This window comes from Moschus berezovskii, chromosome 5 (genome assembly GCF_049115385.1).
Source record: "Moschus berezovskii isolate FMDL1 chromosome 5, NW_MosBer_1.0, whole genome shotgun sequence".
Taxonomy (NCBI): Eukaryota; Metazoa; Chordata; class Mammalia; order Artiodactyla; family Moschidae; genus Moschus; species Moschus berezovskii.
Window position 1 is genome coordinate 17,714,888 of NC_142464.1, and position 20,254 is coordinate 17,735,141.

The window sequence follows — 20,254 nt, forward strand, 5'->3', positions numbered from 1 at the left end:
TTCCCTCCAGGCTCCTCTGTCCTTGGGATTTCTCAGGCAAGCATGCTGGAGTGAGTTGCCATTTCCTCCTTCAGGGGATCTTCCTGACCTAAGGATCAAACTTGCGTCTCCTGCACTGTGCCATCTGGGAAGCCCAGAGCGTGATAATAAACCCTAGTATTCATAATAAAATTATTAGTGTCTGTGAGTGAACGATACAGTATTTGAATTTTTATAAAGTATGAGCATTTTGGGGGTTATGCATTTATTTCAGGAAAGCACCATGGTAGGCAGCCTCTAAGATGACCCCCCAGAGAGCCCTGCCTCCTGGTGGTTACCTCCCCTTGATTGCGCGCTGGACCCACCTCTAATAAACAGAAAAAACGACGATGGTGGTGGGACGTCACTTCTGAGATTAGGTCGGAGAAAGACCGTGACTTGACTTTTGCTCTTGCTGCCTCGCTGTTTCTCCTCCTTTCTTGGATCTATTGCTGTGAGTGACAAGCAAGACGGAGTGTCGTGAGCAGCGGTAAACAGAGGCCCACATGGTGAGGAACTGCCTCTGACCAAAAGTCAGAGAGGACCTTAGGCCTGACAATAGCCATTTGCAGTAGCAAACGGTAATTTACAGATAGTAAAAAATCAAAATAAATAGTAGGAAAGTATGCTTTCCTCAGTATCTATACCTGCCCCCCCCCCCCCAAATCTAAATACTCCGTATCAGGTCCATAAATAAAATCATCAGAATTACCAAATTAAAAATAGCTCAGGTTGTGCTTTGAAATGAGGAGATATTTGATTATAAACACAGCCTTGGTAGGAATTCTAGTATGGAAATTAAACCCATCGCATTTTGAGACTAAGAATATAATCCTACCGTTTCATGTCAGTTTTACCACTTGGTGGAGCTATAATGCCAGATAACACTTTTGTACGCTTCCATGTAAAAAACCATAGTGTTTTCATGGAAGCAATCTCTTTGAGAAATGTAGATAGAATGTATAGAAGTGAAGTTGCTCAGTCGTGTCCGACTGTAGCCTACAAGGCTCCCCTGTCCATGGAATTTTCCAGGCAAGAGTACTGGAGTGTGTTGCCATTTCCTTCTCAGGGGATCTTCCCCACCCAGGGATTGAACCCGGGTCTCCGGCATTGCAGTCAGACGCTTTACCATCTGAGCCACCAGGGAAGCCCCAGGTAGAATGTATATTCCTAATTATGAGATATACCTACTCGCTCCAGTGATTACTCTTCATCTTTGACAAGCAATTTTTGAAACACGTCAAAGAGAAAACTTTATATAATCATGGGCTGTTAGTGGAGGATAATTTGCTTATTTTTAATTCAGAAGATTTGAGGAGAATATTTCTTAGAAAATACTTAATATGTTTGTACTGGGAAAGATATAATCTGATAAAAATTTAAAGATGAACATTAGGTCTTCTAAGATCTCATTGTCTGGAGATTATGAGAAGGAAAAGTGAAGCTTTGTCAACCACAAACCAGCACTTGCCAAGACCATTTGCCAGCGACGGTACAACAACAACAAGGACATTTGCCATCTGCCTCTGCAGAGACTGAACCCTGAGCTGCTGCAACCGCGGACCGTCAACACCCCCTGAGGGGAGTTCAGGATGGAGATTGGGGCATTCTGTGCTCCAGGGAAGCTGGCGGAACAGGTCTTCAGATGGTTAGTTATTTTCAGGAACTGATTTCATGATCCCAATCCTTGCATCTCCTCATATCTAAAAAAGCACTAAATCCATTCATAGTGACACCAACTCCTCCTGACCAGCAGAAAACTTCTTGTAAAGTAAGCACTTCATTGCCATGAATTTCCCCTTCACCAAAATCTTGACCTTCCCCCACCACCTCTTTGGAGGAGTCTCTCAGAGCTATCTGAGGTGCTGTCTCCTGAACTGCAGTACTCATTTTGACCCAAATAAAACAACTCACAACTCTCACATTTTGCATCTTTTTAGTCGACACCTTGGAGAGCAAAGCCTATGAAACTTTCCTGAATCAGGCAGTAGTAGAGGAAGACTGATTTTCGCAAAGAAGAAAGAAGACAAAAGGTGGAAGTGTTGGTCACAAGCAAATATAAAAGATGCATGAAAGATCTATAATATAATCCTTATGGTCTCTTTCCCCTATTCCATTTTATTCGATAACCACAAGTCTGAAATCCCTTTTCTGAAAACACTGCAGCCAACAACACTTTAAAATTAGAAGCTTTTCAAATTTTTTAAAAAAGGAAGACAGTATTTATACCATATGTGTGTGTGTGCTTAGTCGCTCAGTCGTGTCTGACTCTTTGCAACCCCAAGTACTGTAGCCCACCAGACTTCCTCTGTCCATGGAATTCTCCAGGCAAGAAAACTGGAGTGGGTTGCCATGCCCTCCTCCAGGGGATCTTCCCAACCCAGGGATTGAACCCAGGTCTCCTGCATTGCAGGCAGATTCTTTACCATCTGAGCCACCAGGGAAACCCATTATACCACATAGTACATGACAGTTCCGTCCTGTTGGAGGAGTCACCATTACATAAACATGAATCTCAGACTAGGTTCCACAGGAATCTGACTCTGAGACAGAGGTTCATGGAAGGACATTTATCGTTCCTGTGGCATGATGCAGACCAACATCCCTGAGGTTTCTGAGTCCCAGATAACCTAGCTTTATTCAGAAAAATATTACTAAGTTTTTCCACCAAACTTTTCCATTGACCACCAAAACTTGGGAAGGGGGCACCAAGAGGTACCCCAATGATCATTTGATTATCAGACATATTGCTCCCTGCCCACTTTGTATTACTTCTGCTGGTGAAAATGGTCAATTACTCCTATCAATATACTAACTCCATTCATGTTCTGGTCATTTGCAAGAGGAGCATGATGCATCTAGGAGGCAATCCTTAGCTGATAGTTGAGTAGAGGTCTTGTCATGTCCTGGTGGAAATGCTTCTTTTTTGAGGGAAGAGTACCCAGAGTGGCAAGGATGGGAAGAACACATTTGCCAGGTGAGTCACTTAGATTGATGATAAGTGGGATTAATCCTGCTCCTGCACTTTGGTTTCTGGATTTATACATTCTATTTACTAGGGACACAGCATCATATAAAGACCTCTGAATTAAAGTGGACACTATGTCCAGAAGGAAGGGAGTCATTGTAACATTATCATCTCTGAACTTGCACATACTTCCTTATCCTGCAGCAGGCAATTCCATTGTTCTATCTGGCCAGCAGCTTCTGCGTGGCACTGTGTGTAACATGACTGGTGGATCATGTGTCACAGACCACCAACAAACCCTCTTTTCAATAGAGTGGGTCCTGTGACCTGACATAATATTTGTGGAGTCCTATAGTGATGACTCATACATTTTATAGATCCTAGAACAATGGGGCTGGCTAGGGATTCATGGGTAGGAAAGAATGACTCCATAACTGTAGTGTGTGTCTGTTCTTATCAAAATGAATCCCTATGCCTTTCAAGGTGGAAAGAGTCCAGTGTATTCTACTGGCCTCCCACTGACCAGCTGGTGCCATATAGACAGCTCAACAAAGTCTCTATTACTGGCAGGTTGGATGTTTTGTGGCTTTGGCAGGCAGCAGCCTATACTGTTGCATAGCCTCCAATTCTGTCATCATGGATACTGCTTTTTTGTACTTAGTGTGTCAGCACTGGGGTGGATGATGACAGAGGCTGGCTCATGTAAACTGGCCAACCCACTTTTATTTACTGGGGTGTTTAGTGTTGTTTTCATGGTGGAGATCTCTGGTGGGCATTAACACGGGACACAAGTATATCCACAATGTGTGACCATAGTCACATGTCCAAACCCATGTCTCTAGCCAGAACTCACTGAAAGTGGTTTTTCAACATTTCTCTTTCCAGGACCCTAATCAGCCAAGCCACTTCCCATTGCCCAGAATTCCATACATCTTATAAGCTTGGACCACTTCTGTATCCCCACAAAATGGATGAGTAGGGCACTGTCCAAAACCTCTGATCATTGAGATGATTTCCTATCATCACTGTCTTACCTTGAATAAAGCTATAGCAGAGTTTGCATCTAATTCTATCTTGTACCCGTATCCCCAGTTTACCCATTCATGAACCCAACCCCTCCATCAGCTGGTTGTAAATAATCTTTGTTGCAACCATAGATGTGAGCTGAGGAACAGGAGCTGGTGCAAAAGTAATAGATGGCATGAGGGTCATTATCATCAGCTGCACCCACCAGGCTTCTGATGGTTAAGCAATACCACCAGCCTTTATCGTTTGGGGATTTTACTCATTTCTACTGTTACTAGTGAGTTTAGCCTTATAACACATTCTCCTGCTCCAGGATGCAAGAGAGAGTCACCGCCTGAATTTTTAGTAATGTTGGTGCTCTTCTCACCATTGTAATCCTTACTGTATTGGAAAATCATGTGACATCTGAGTTCTTTAATTTATTGGCTTTATTAATAGTAATTACAGCTATAAATGTCATCATGTCACTTCAACTAATTTTCTGCTGCCAAATGAGTTTGCAAAAAGAAAAATAACTGTTGGATGTCAGAGATCTTTGGATTTTAGAATTGTGGATAAGGCATTGTCAGATGGACGGAGAAATTCGGAAAGAATACATTCAATGGGGTTCCTGTGACAATCTTTTATGAACAAAGTGCCATGGTCCTATACCCAGAGATAGCAAGGCATCAGTGCTACTCTTTGTTCTCCACATGTTGTCGATCCACACGCCTCTACACCAGACCTCCTTCAACTTGGTCTTTTAACCATTTTCCTTCCAGGCTCCTAATCGGCCAAAACATTTGCCATTGCACATGATTCCATATATGTAGTGTGCTTGGGCTTAGATATGTAGTGGGAGGTAATTCTGGAAATATAGGGACAGGAATGAAAGTAGATCGGGAGACTGGGGTCTCATGTAACAGCAGATCATTGCAACCAGTCACCTATGACTTGGAACCAATGTGGGACAGGAGGAGGAGCACAGCTGTATTAGGAAGCTAGAGGGGAGACAGAAAATCCTGTTTATTTGGTGCCACTAGCTAACAACACAATTAGTGGTTATAATGAAATATAACGAAACATGAGTTTGGTTATTTAAGAATGTGTATCAAAGACAGAAAAAGAAATTCCCAAGACTCTTCAGTGTTCGTATTTGTAGGCTGTTGTCACCATAAACTGTTTACTTAAAATCGAATAAAACAAACTTTGAGAAAAACAATAGGGCAGCATACCAACATTTTATGTTTCTAGCACTGTTACATTCTTCTTAGTCTCAAATTTTGGAATCATTTGTGACATATCTCTTTAGAACGTACATTGAACCAATTCCTATCATTCTGCCCTTAAAAGGTTTGTGTGCATGCTAAGCAGTTCAGTCGTGTCCAACTCTGAGACCCTATGCACTGTAGCCCACCAGGCTCCTCTGTCCAGGGAATTCTCCAGACAAGAATACTGGAGTGGGTTGCTACGCCCTCCTCTGGGGATTTTTCCCAACCCAGCTCAAACCCACATCTCTTTACATCTCCTGCCACCTGTGCTGCCAGGTGGGTTCTTTACCATTAGCACCACATCCTTTAAAAGGCATCTGATGCTTATTCATTAAATTTTGTTTCCATCTCTGGCTTTCGACTGCACAACCATGTCTCATTTTTCGGTTATGAACTGACGTACTAATTGAGCTTTCCTTGTCTAATCAACCCTGCCTACCACTGCTAGATTAGTTTCCCTGAAAAACTATTCTCAGTACCTCACTTTTTTTTTTTACCAAAAATTATAAAAAATACAAATAAAAGTTCCTTGTTAAAACCACTTTAACAAGATCTTTGTTAAACAATTTAAAAAAGAAAGTCTAAACTGAAAAAGTATTTTAGCAACCCATTTGAGGGATTAGTGTTGAAGCTAGCTGTTACATAAAAGATGTTTCCAACTTTGCGAAAATAAGTCTCTAAAGAAAAACTGGAAAACATCATGATCATTCACTAATGAAGACATATAAACCAACAGTGCACCTGAAAAAAATGTGCGAGTTGATAATAATACAAGTGCAAATAAAAATACAACTCACCTTTCCGGCCTAACCAGAGAGGAGTCCATATAGCTTTGTTCTGCGATTCTGTTGTAACTTAATGGGAAACTTTCATGACATCCAGAGATCTTGATGTTTCGCTAATGAGAGATAAAGATGTCCACAGATTCCTTGCAGCAGTAACCCACTAGGTGACATTAACCTTGAGTCCCAAATGGAACAGCATATCTACCAAAAAAAGAAAAATAGTGGAATCTAATTCATAAATCTGTAGAGAAATTGGGAAAAAGCTTAGAAGCTTTTGCTGGCAAACTCAGCTGATACCAGTATCATATAATCCAGGAATACTGGTGATTGAACTGTGCTAAATAAAGTTTGCAGCTGCCACTGGAGCCACTCTGATTGGTGGCCACTTAACTCCTGGAATCTTCATCAGCCAGATCCAGGCAGCCTTCTGTGAGCCACAATTTCTGGTGGTGACTGACCCGGGGTTGGTCATTAGCCTCTCACAGTGACACCTTATGTTAACCTGCCTACAGTCACTCAGCAGAATACAGACTCTCCTCTGCACCATGTGAAGGCTCTAGTGGGGAAGACAGACACCATGTTCTACAACAAGGGGGCTCACCTGGTGAGTCTGATGTGGTGCATGCTGACCCAGAAGTTTCGGCACAAGCATGACAGCTTCTCCTGTGAACACCCATGGAAGGTCACATGTAATCTCTACTTCTTCAGAGGTCCTAAAGGGGCTGAAATGGAAGCTCAGGCTGTTGCATTAAAGGCTGTTGTTACAAAGGAGGGATTTCAGGATGAATGAACTGCTCCTGTTCCCAAATTTACTGCTAGTCAGTCCCAGGTCCCAGGCTGGTTTCAAGGTGGGCAGGTGTCGTTGGTGCCTATCCAGCAGTTTCCTACTGAAGAATGGAGAGCTCCACTCATCACTGGAAGACTGGTCTGCAGTTCCCACTGCTGCTGACTGGATAGTGAATGGAGGCAGGCATTGGAAGAAAAGAAGTCCCCAGGGCATGATCAATTTTCATTTTAGCACAGGATAACCTTTCATGACACTCATATCACATTAAAAAATATACTACAATATTAAAAAATAACAACCTGGATTACTTGATGAAAACCATGAGAAGATAACAATGTCTATAGGGAGCAACAACTCATAGAAAGCACCCTGGGAATTGTAGCATGTATATTATCATAAGTGACCAGTCCAGGTTCGACGCATAAATTTTCCTCTGTTCAAAAAGAAAAAAAGAAAGAAATGTTATTATATAGACATAAAAAAAAAAAAAAAAAAAACTAGTGGTTACCAGAGGGGAGGGGGAAGAGGGGAGAGGAAAGTTAGCAGTGTGGGATTAAGAGATACAAACGACTATGTATCAAATAGATAAGCAACAAGGATATATTGTATAGCAGTATTATATAGGGAATTATAGCCATAATCTTATAATAACTTTTAACCTGTAAAATACTGAGTCACTATGCTGTGTACCTGAAACTAATATCATATTGTTAATCAACTATACTTCAATAAAAAAGTATATACTGTTAAAAAAAAAAAAAAAAGAAAGCACCCTGGGGGTGACGCACTGACCATTTGGTGGGGGAAGGGGTTCAGTTTCAAAGTCTTACCCATAAGATATAGGGACAAGTGGTCAAATCTTAAATTTTCAGTTGTAGGTGAAATTTACATAAAACATTAAAAGTGGACACTCCCCCAATTTGTGTTTAATGTATTCTGTGCGTGCTTGCTAAGTCGTGTTCAACTCTTTGCGACCCCAGGGACTGTACCCTGCCAGGCTCCTCTGTCCGTGGGATTCTCCAGGCAAGATTACTGGAGTGGGTTGCCATGCCCTCCTCCAGGGGATCTTCCTGACCCAGGGGGTGAATCCACATCTGTGGCTCCTGCATTGCAGGCAGATTCTTTACTGCTGAGCCACCATGGAAGCACTTGATGTATTCTGATGATGATCAATTTGAAGGAGAAACGCTCCTTCCAAATCACTAGCTGCTCAAAGCATCAGCCAGCCTCTTTTGTGTCTTAACTTTGATGACTGGCTGAACCAGGAGGTGTTTTCCTTTCTTGTCAGTGGAGCTTCTCAGCCACCCGTCACTTCTATGGTTCAAAACTCTTTAACGTGAATGTCAGTTGTTTACTGCCAATTGTGGTGTCCAAAACACTCAGTGTTCCATTTTCTACTTCAAGTTTCAAACAATCTTCAAGAGTTTTATTCATCAGCTTCTGCTTTGTGGCAGTATCTTTGAAGCTTCCGAGTTCTTCTCCAGCTTCGATCACATAAAAATGCAATTTGTGGACCATCTGATGGTCCTCCATGAGTCTTTCCTGCTGCTTCTGCTTAGTGGAGAAGTCTGTGTTGTTTCCTGACCTCTTCCACTCAGTTTTTTTCAACATCTGAACTCAAAAGTTTCTGCATCACTTTGTTTTCCTCCCAGTTCTTTCTCTTCTTTTTCATGAAGTTCTTTTTGCCCTAGGAATCTTAGTTTCTTCTTCCTTTTTCCAATAATTTTTAAGTAGGTGAATTCAAAAGCCTAAATTCTTCACTTTTGTTTGTCTCCTTGGAAGTCAGTTCTCTCAAATGTAACTTTTAAACCATCACTCGTAAGAAAAACTATTAGGAAGGCTCTTTCTTCTTCTATGCAGATTTTTGCTTCTCCTCCTCTTCCTCAGTTAAGTGCTAGCTCTTTGTCAACTTTTGGCAATTTCTTTAATTGGATTCTTCTTGCACATGCTTCTTTCTTTTGTGGATCTTATCTTTCCCATATGCTTCATAAGCACGTGGATTATTGTGCGTTTCATGAGTCTTATAATAGAGTTATATCCATGAAAAATCCATGCATATAAGCCCAGAGAAAAAGTGATCCAACAGGATGTGTGGCCCTATATTTTGAAGGGCTTTCTTGGTCACAAATTTATAATCATCATAAATTTTGCTTTCTGTATCCTCTCCTAATTCTTCTGTCAAGTTGTCTAAGGAACACATCATCTGGGAGCTGAACCCAAAACTAGATGACTGGTTTGTTACAAAGGGATATGACTCAGGAACAACCAGATGGAAGAGATGTACATGTTGAGGTTAAAGGAAAGGGCCAGAGCTTTCATGCCCTCTTCCAGGGCCTGCCTTTCCCTGAATCTCCATATTCACCAAGATGGGAGCTCCAAGGATAGCATATATTTCATGAAGCAGAACATAAAACATAGATGTTATATATAAAATTATATTTATGGGGACATGAAGCACCATATTGTAAGTTGGAACTGCCCTCTGATAATCTAGGACATTTGATTGGCTAAGAGACATCATCAGAAAGTGGCGGGAAAATTGTTTTTTACTTATGTTCATTATCACTCCCAGGCTTTCAGTATCAGTGAGAAAAATCATTGACACTGAAACAGGGTAAGCTGTTCTTAAGAGTTTGAGGACATCATGCCAAAAAATTAACAACAGAGCATTTCTTAGGCGTAGCAAATATATCAACATTTTCATAAGGAAATCCTAGGACTAGAAAAGGATATGACTTTTAAAATGCATTCCATATGCTAGGTACCTTCTTATACATTAACTTCTTGAAGCTACATATCCATTCCATAGGATATATACATGGAAAAGAGTTTAGCCTAAATACTTTAGCAGAAACACTAAAGGAAATTAAATACCTCCTAGAATCTCCAGGAGAACTGGAAGAGAACCAGATTTGGATACTGCAGTGACAAGAATAGTACAGGAAGGAAAAACTCCCAAATAGGCTTTGGACATGAAAATTTATTCTAAGAAGTTAAAAACTATGAAGGAAATTATTTCTGATGGCATCATAAAGAAATATAAGTATGTTAGAAAATATATTCAATATCTTCTCTCAAATCTCATATGATCTTCATATTTCATACAATTGACCTTCATCTGATTTCATGGCCATTTATAGGTACTCAAAAACAGTGTGTGTCCTACATACTCAATTACATTAACTTTGATTCTAATGATTTTTAAGAAAAATTTTCAAATTGCAAGATACTCAGCAAAACAATTTAGTTATCAGCTAACAGGCTAAAGTATATTCATTGTTTGCTCACAATTATTTGCCTCCTCCCCATGTTTGTCATGCTTCCCATTGATAGGGAGTATATCCTCTTGCTCCATTGACATTGGCTTAGCCATGAGACTTTCTTTAGTCAATGGCGTGTGAGTAGATGTGACATACAAATAGAAGCTTTAATGCTTTGTCTGGGTTGGCTCTGTCTTATCTAAACAGTTGCCTTCTGCCATAAGAACATCACCTCTCAGATGGTGGCTCTTCCTTTACAATGGTTAGAGGCACGAGAGGACTCATAGAGCCGGGCTGAGCTCAGTGAAGCCCAGCAAAGAACAGCTTTCAAGTTACACACAGAACAATTTTAAAAATGTATATTGTGGAAAGCTGCTGCAATTTTGAGTTTGTTTTTGAATTAGCAAAAGTTGATAATATACAGATCAAAATAACTTTTTACCATAGGGTCAAATTTAGACATTGCTAAATTTAAAAGGAAAAAGTCCTAAGATTAAGGTTGAATTAAATTTGCTCCCATATAGCATCACTACAGTATATTCCACAGGGGACTCAGTCTAATGAAAGAAAGTATGTATATCTCTTTTATATAATACATAAAATCTTCAGAGAATTTCCTGTTGCTTGTTATAATTTTTATTCATTGTAATCAGTTTCAGATAAAAATACAAAATAAAATTGAATGTAGAATTCAGAAGTCATGATAATTAGTATGAATTTGCCTTAAAACAATGATAAAAATTCGATGAATTATACCTTATTATTACTGCTGGCCTTACATAAATATAAGCCAAAAGTTTTTTCCTCCTAAAATATTAACCCTCAGATAAGAGGATATAGTTAGTTATTTTATATCCAAGTTCTTACAAAGTCTAGTTATAGCTCACCCTCTTTCAATTTACTAAATTTTGACTAATCAAATACGGTTTGGGAAAGAAAACACAAATGAAATCACAAATGTCAATACTAGTGTTAAATGATTAACTGAATAAATTGATGAACGAAACAAGAAAAAACTTTAGATTTCTTCATTACTCTCACTGGGATGATTTCACAACTGCAAGTGTTGTTGTAAACAAGGCTTGTAAACTTTACTTTTTAAAAGAGAAAGTGTGGTTATGTTTTGGAGATCATAAATGCATGTACACAGGACAATATGAAAATGTATTAAAGCTTTGTGATTGTATGCTCTCAGGATAAATTTTCCAGTGAGAATAACAAATATTAATACTAATCCAAAATGTGTTCTAGCTAAAAAAACAAGTGGTCAGACAAAATTATGTTCTCTCAGTGAAGATGATTCAACAAACAATTCTGAAGGTGATGAGACTACTTTGTAAGATACATAGTAAAAAGTGTTCTCAAGAAATGTGAAAAAGCATACTTCTATATAAATAAGGTAATTATATAAGGCATTTTGAATATGTCTTATAACATTTAATAAATTAAATATTAGAAGTTAATATTTTACAATTCAGTTCAGTTAAGTTCAGTTGCTCAGTCGTGTCCGACTCTTTTCGACCCCATGAATCACAGCATGCCAGGCCTCCCTGTCCATCACCAACTCCCGGAGTTCACCCAAACTCAGGCCCATCGAGTCGGTGATGCAATCCAGCCATCTCATCCTCTGTCGTCCCCTTCTCCTCCTGCCCCCAGTCTCTCCCAACATCAAGGTCCTTTCCAATGAGTCAACTCTTTGTACAAGATGGCCAAAGTATTGGAGTTTCAGCCACAGCATCAATCCTTCCAATGAATACCCAGGACTGATCTCCTTTAGGATGGACTGGTTGGATCTTCTTGCAGTCCAAGGGACTCTCAAGAGTCTTCTCCAGCACCACAGTACAAAAGCATCAACTCTTCGACGCTCAGCTTTCTTCACAGTCCATTATGGTATAGTTAATAAAAAAGTCACAAACTTTTTGGACCTTCTCCTTCTGAAAATAGGAGATAGCTTCATATTTTGGGATTAATTCATATTAGGAATGCATGCTATCTAACTCAATTTTGGACCAATTCATTTTAATATTTACTAAACACTATTATTTAATTGCTCATCCTTTTTCTATGCAAGATCAGTTCACCCATTTACTAATAAGTTAACCAGTAGAATGTAATTTACAATAGGAAATGCCCATCTCTCTTAACTCCGGAAGCCTAAACATTTGATGGAAAGGCAGAGCTCTTATTTAATCATTCCAAGATATTTGTTTTTCTTTTGATTAATGAAGAAACAAATAGAATTCAAGATCCAGAGGGTAAGTTGTCACCTCAGACTCAGATTAACCCTTTGCTGATTAAGATATTGCTGGGCCCATTAGACATGTGATGATTCGACTACTGTCATCCCTAAAGGGAGGCATCCAAATTGGCTTCCTTCAACCACCAATGAAGTTTAAATCAAAACTTCATTAAAACTACCAACGCACATTTCTTCAAAAGTGGCAAAAAAATGCTATATAGTCCACTTTTGGGATCTTTTCCCTCATAGTTCTGAAGTTCTAAAATTATAGGTTGACTTTTACTAAAGTGAAAACCCACAAATAGAAAAACTTTCCTACTGACCTGTGAGTGGATTAGTATGAGCCCATATGGGTTACTCCTTTCAGAATAACATTTAGTAGGACAATCGAAGTTTATACTAGAAACTTAAACTCACATCCTCTCCAGAAAAACATGGCAAAAATATGATAACCCAATGATTCTCTTGGTGCCTACTTGCAAAAATTTGATTTTGACCTCTTTCACTTAGTCCAGTATTTTTATTTAAAGACTAGTCTTTTTTTTGAAAGTGCTGGAGAAGCCTCTTAGAGTCACTTGGACTGCAAGGAGATCAAACCAGTCAATCCTAAAGGAAATCTTCACTGGAAGGACTGATGCTGAAGCTCCAAAACTTTGGTCACCTGATGTAAAGAACTCATTCATTGGAAAAGACTCTGATCTGGGAAAGATTGAGGGCAGGAGGAGAAAGGAACAATAAAGGGTGAGATGGTTAGATAGCATCACTGACTCAATGGACGTGAATTTGAGCAAACTCAGGGAGACAGTGAGGGACAGAGGAGCCTGGCATGCTGCAGTCCATGGTGTCACAAAGAGTCAGACATGACTTAATGACTGAACAACAAAAACAGCAATTTTTTAAAAAGTACTTGTGTTTTGGCATTGATCTAAAAACATGTAAATACTGAACAAGGTTGTAAACTTTACTGGCTTCTACTCCCACTTCTGATATCTTTTCCCGAGCAACCAATTCTTACGCCAAACTAGTCACCCCCAGCTAATCTGTTGTTTCTTCAAACTGTGGAAGATGTATCGTATATGTCTGGCAAATCTGCTCTAGAACTTTGCTCCTTGAAGCGTGGTCTGTGGTCACACACTGCTCACAGAGGAGCAGACCTCTCAGGCTGCACCCCAGACCTGCATCAGAATCTGCATTTTTAAGAGTAAACTAGATGGTTGGTTTGCACTTTAAAGTTTGAGTTACACTCCTCTTAGGATTTCTTTGTCATTGCTCTTCAGAACTGCAGTTCTCAGCCTGGGCTACACATTACTATCACCAGGGGAACTTTCAAAATTCCTGGTCTCGGTGCCCAGGTCACACCCTTGTCTACAGTCAAATCACTGGGTGTGGTCCAGAATACAGTCTATTTTAAAATCCCCAGATGATTCTAATGTGCAATCAAGATTGAGCCCCTTGGGAGTGAATCAGAATCACCTGGTGATATTCTTGAATCATAGATTCTGGCCACCAAATGCCAGAATTCTTTATTTAGTAGGTAACGGGTGGGATCTAAAGGCATACCTTGAGCAAGTTCCAAATTGCTCTTGCCACTGCTCAAGTGGCCATGCTTTGAGGAAGTGGCTCAAAGGTTGGAATTTCAAAAACTGTTGCCCAGGAGAAAGGATTACTCCATCCCCAGCCTATCTCATGCTAATTACCTAATAAATAAATTGCTGATGTTAATATTTATGAACCTTCTGACACCCTGAACTTCTTTACTCTGAAAGTAATATCGCTACTGTTCATGGTTTCATCTTCAATAGCACTATGGTTATTGTTTTCAGCATCCAGAATAGTTTCACTGTTTTAAAAAGTCAGACTTCATACTAAATGGACACACTTGAACACAACCCAAGAATCACTGACAACATACTCTTGTTTCTGGATTTTTCATCCCAATAAATGATATCACCATTTCTCTCAGCTGTGTGACCTATTATATTCCAGAGTCATTTTTGACTCTCTTTTCTTTTTTACCTTATGTTTAGCATGTCAATAAGTTCTATGGACCATTTCCCTCTAAGACCATTAATCATCTATTCTTTCTCCATTAACCAAGAGCAATCAACGGAGTCTCTGTTTCCTCAGAAAGCTGTGTCTCTCCCATATCTTCATCCAGTTAGGCATGGATTAAGTTGTTAAAATACAAACTGCTTGTCACATACAAATCTTGCTTCCATAATTAAAAAGTGCCAATATTTCTCCATTACATGTAAAATAAAATCCAACATATACAGGGCATTCAGAATACTTCTACAATATTATCTTCTCCCTCAGTACACCTTTACAATCTATCTCTCAATTTTTCTTCATAAGCCTACTGAACTTCCAAACCCACTGAATCTCTCAAGATTCCATAAACATGCTATTTATTTCTGCTCTTTTATATATCAACTAGAATATATAATATGTATTGTATGTAGTTTTATATAATTCTAAAATATATAACTAGATACCAGCTCTTCACTGTTCTTTTAAAATGCAATTTAGTTTCTAAGACTCAGATATTATATTTCCTCAAATTCAAAGTCTTTCTCAATGCCTTTGAGCTGAATTAATGAAGAGATTAAAAACCAACAATGCACAGGGGAAAAAATGCATGAGTTGATAATAATAAAACTGCAAATCATATACAACTCACCTTTCTGTGCTAACCAGAGAGGAGTCCATACAGCATTGTTCTGGGCTCCTATCATAACTTAAAGGGAAACTTTCACATTATCCAGAGCCCTTGATGTTTTGTTAATGAGAAATAAGGATGTTGCATTTTTTATTACATAAACGGTAGAATTATCACCAAATACTAATTCTCTGTCCTTCAGTACTGTTACTATGCCCCTCTTCATATACATACAAAAAAATAAAGTAGACTCAGGGAAAATCCTCTCTTTAGTGTAAATGGGGTATTTTTTTCTACTAGTTCATACAGATTGAAAGAAGAAAGTGAAAGTCACTCAGTTGTGTCTGACTCTTTGTGATCCCATGGACTATTCAGTCCACGGAATTTTCCAGGCCATAATACTGGAGTGGGTAACAGTTCCCTTCTCCGGGGAATCTTCCCAACCCAGGGATCGAATGCAGGTCTCTGGCATTGCAGGCAGCTTCTTTACCAGCTGAGCCACAAAGGAAGCCCAAGAATGCTGGAGTGGTTAGCCTATCACTTCTCCAGCAGATCTTCCTGACCCAGAAATCAAACCAGGGTCTCCTGTTTGCAGGCAGATTCTTTACCAACTGAGCTATCAGGGATGACTTTCATACAGATTAGACAATCCTAATAATGCTATCCAGAAAAACATCTATTTCTGCTTCATTGACTATGCAAAAGCCTTTGACTGTGTGGATCACAATAAACTGTGGAACATTCTGAAAGAGATGGGAATCTCAGACCACCTGACCTGCCTCTTGAGAAACCTGTATGCAGGTCAGGAAGCAACAGTCAGAACTGTACATGGAACAACAGACTGGTTCCAAATAGGAAAAGGAGTGCGTCAAGGCTGTATATTGTCATCTTGCTTATTTAACTTATATGCAGAGTACATCATGAGGAACGCTGGGCTGGAAGAAGCACAAGCTGGAATCAAGATTGCTGGGAGAAATATCAATAACCTCACATATGCAGATGACACTACCGTTATGGCAGAAAGTGAAGAGGAACTCAAAAGCCTCTTGATGAAAGTGAAAGAGGAGAGTGAAAAGGTTGGCTTGAAGCTCAACATTCAGAAAACAAAGATCATGGCATCTGGTCCCATCACTTCATGGGAAATAGATGGGGAAACAGTGGAAACAGTGTCAGACTTTGTTTTTTTGGGCTCCAAAATCACTGCAGATGGTGATTGCAGCCATGAAATTAAAAGACGCTTACTCCTTGGAAGGAAAGTTATGACCAACCTAGATAGTATATTAAAAAGCAGAGACATTACTTTGCCAACCAAGGTCCATCTAGTCAAGGCTATGGTTTTTCCCGTGGTCATGTATGGATGTGAGAGTTGGACTGTGAAGTAAGCTGATCGCTGAAGAATTGATGCTTTAGAACTGTGGTGCTGGAGAAGACTCTTGAAAGTCCCTTGGACTGCAAGGAGTTCCAACCAGTCCATTCTAAAGGAGATCAATCCTGGGTGTTCATTGGAAGGACTGATGCTAAAGCTGAAACTCCAATATTTTGGCCACCTCCTGCGACGAGCTGACTCACTGGAAAAGACTCTGATGCTGGGAAGGATTGGGGGCAGGAGGAGAAGGGGACGACGGAGAATGAGATGGCTGGATGGCATCACCGACTTGATGGACATGAGTTTGAGTGAACTTCGGGATTTGGTGATGGTCAGGGAGGCCTGGCGTGCTGTGATTCATGGGGTTGTAAAGAGTCGGACACGACTGAGCGACTGAACTGAACTGAACTGAATAATGCTATCATCAGTTACTGTAGTACTTCTCTAAAAGAATAAGTACTTCTCCAAAATCATCAATCAGGTTTCCAAAGCTATATTTTAGCACATTCCTATAATAAGAAAATAATTGGGGTAGGAAAAAGATAGGGGAACTTTTCTTCTAATTAGATAATAGCTATAATCCTGTGACTATGAAAAATAATAAAAATGATCGTCTATTTTTTATCAATATTAAATGCAGCTCTTTAGTATATATTTAAATATCGACATCAAGACTGAGAGTAAATTTGCTATTTTTCCAGTTAAGCAAGCAGAGACACAGGGAAAATAAATAATTTTCCAGGTCAGATAATTAGTGACAGGATTAAGGTACAGCTAGCAGTCTGTTTTTTAACACACCAGAAGACGTATTGCCCATAGCTTCTTTTCACTTCAGTTATGTGTACAGTATAGAGCAGACTGAGAGTATGATAAATGATATGATGTTTGTTATATTACTGAAGTCCAGAACTGGAGGACTCAACTACAGTATTAAACTAAAACTACCCTGATAGAAAGATAATAAACTAGCAAAAATTTGCCAATTCTAAATTTACAAATTACTAATAGGATTTTGGGAATGAATTGTGTTTAGCAATTGTCTGCTAAATAGTAGTTTAGCAGACAAATACATTTCAAGAAAAATAAGTGAACCCTACTTCTTAAAAGGATCATTTTACTCCATAACTGAATATCAGCATGAGTTAGAGTAGGAAAATGACATTTAATTAGTTCAGAAGTTACCCAGCTAGTATTGTGATATAATCACATGAATTAATTCAGAAAACAACCAAGTTATTCAGAATTTAGGTGAGACGTAAGAATATAAAATATATACAGATAGTTTTATAAATTTTATTATATTCTTCCCTGCCTTAATATAGACAGTTGATTAAACTTAGGTAAGCATAGACTTGATGACTCAGAGTAATTATTTTATATCAATTCTGTGCTACAGTATGAAAACATTCTTTCTCCCCCTTCCCTTGACTTTGTTAGGACAGTGTGTAATTTCCTCAGTTCTGTCTCACCACAACAAAGATTTGAAACAGAGGACCAGTGTTACAGCTCAGTTACAGCTCAGAATTTTATTCAGTAAACAAAGTACTGTATATACTCAAGGTGTGAGGGAGGGTGACCACAAAGAAAAAGCCTCAATCCGTCTTGGCTCCCTCTTTTTATACGTTTTGTCTCCTCTCCCTTGAGCCTGCCCTATGCAAATTAGGGCTAGCCAGGAAGAGGGCATGTTTGTTTCACCTGAGGCTCTTTCTGGAGTCAGCAGATTTTCTTTTGTTCCATTTTCCTGGGCTTTTCCCTTTGTCTTTTAGCCACTGGGATTTTGGACTCCTTTTTCCTGTTCTAACTACCTAACAACTTGATACTATGTGTAAGCTGTATCTTGATTTTTGCAAAAATCCTGGCAGACATCTATGTGTTTCTCATTGCTCCTCTGTCTTTTTCTCTAAAAAGATCTGTCACTTGTTATTGCTATCAGACTTTTGTTTGTTTGTTTGTTTCTTTAGTATCCCATGGTTCATTTCTTTTCTCTAGTTGTAAATTAGGATGGATTTAAGGATTAGCAGGAAATTCCAGAAAACCAAACCATAAAACTATTGGAAAAAAAAATGCTGTCAAGTATAGAGATTTGCTCTTTTCATTTTCACTCAGGAAACAAGTAGGGGAAAATACCCCATTCAAAAATGAGATCTGTCCCAGTGATACAAGGAAGGTTAGTCAGGCTCAAAGTAGAGTCAGAGGGACCCTGATTTGGAAAACAAAAGGCCATCATGGACTATTCAAGCATCTTGGACATGAGAAAATAAATGTAACCTTGTAGATTATTAAGACCTGAGGGTTGCCCTATCAAAGAAAGAAAACAGACTTTAGATCCTGAGACCAACCCTGAGTTTAGGGATGAATTTTTAAAAGAACCATTATCTCTGGAAAGATAAGGAATGCATTTTAGATGAAAACAAAGCTGACAAGAGAGTTAGCCCATACAGGATCTTTTAAAGTTTGTAACATATTTCCTTGAACATTAGCATCTGGGCTTGGGTTTTCTGTCCATCTCCCATATCACTATTTCATATTAAAATTCCCTCTGGTTAGCATGAAACCTTTGCTGAGTCTGTAACTTTTGTTTTTGGTGCAGTTATGAGAAATCATGGCAGAGAAGTAGGACTTTGCCTATATGACAATCACAATGCTAATGGATGGAAGGACAATGGCACTGGTGTTTCGAGAGGTTAATCATAGTGAAGCACTCCAGACAGTCCTGAGAGTGGTAGGAGAAGACGGCAGTGTGGAGAAGCAACTGTTGTGTGGTTTGAAAAGGATGTATGACATATACAGTTTTGTTTTTTTTTTTTTTACTGTTTGTCATAGATAAATGACTAGGAGAGGTCACAAGTTACAATTCGAATTATAATAAATAGATTTTACAACTACCATTTATTTCATTAATTTCATTTATGATGTTTTCCTGATTTGTTCAAGATCATTTCAGAAGTCTGAGGTTGCTGTAAAACTCTGACCTGTTTAGTGGTCACCTGAAGCACAAATATAGTCACATAGGTTTGCCAAAACTACATAAAAGATAAAAATCTGGGGTGCTCTGGAAAGTGCATGTCTGCTGCCCTGAATCCACACAGTTAATAACCATGCACACACACACATACACAGACTTCAGAAAGAAAGAGTATGCAGTCTGCACTATAAATCATTTCTCTATTTTAATAATGTGCACCTTTAGACATTTTACTGGTCTAAATTATCCTTATCTGTTAAAAGCATACATCATGTTCTTCTCAAGCAAATTATTATAATAAATATTTAAATGTCTAAGGTGGGTTACAGTACATTAGAGGTACATCTTAACATCATATTATTTTTCTTTGGGAGCTTTTACACTCCACTGGGGAAGTACAGTCTGGGTGCTATAAATCATTAACTAGAATGAAGACTAATGTTGAAATTGCAGCATGAGGAGTTCTCTACTGGAAATTAGAAGATGGAATAAGAGTTTGAAATTCTTCAAACTCAAATCTTTGGTATCCCTGATATGTATCTTTCTGAACTAAATTTCAGAATGGAGTATTGCTGTTTCTGTGTCAATAGCTGTGCTGTCTAATATGGTAACCACTAACTACGTGTGGTCAGTTGAATGCAAAGCTAATTGCAATTAAATAAAATTAAACATTTGTTCCTCAGTTATACTAGCTATATTTCAAATGCCCAATAGCATTTAGCTAGTGGCTACCATATTGAATACAGATACAGAACATGTCCATCATCTCAGTTCAGTTCAGTCACTCAGTCGTGTCCGACTCTTTGTGACCCCATGAATCGCAGCATTCCAGGCCTCCCTGTCCATCACCAACTCCTGGAGTCTACCCAGACTCATGTCCATCGAGTCAATGATGCCATCCAGCCATCTCATCCTCTGTTGTCCCCTTCTC

General features: G+C 39.0%; 1 pseudogene; it reads left to right on the plus strand.

Annotated features, from left to right (window-relative positions):
- Positions 1 to 6,133: 6,133 nt before the first annotated feature.
- On the plus strand, positions 6,134 to 7,075 carry LOC129561717 (small ribosomal subunit protein uS2 pseudogene; annotated as a pseudogene).
- Positions 7,076 to 20,254: the final 13,179 nt, after the last annotated feature.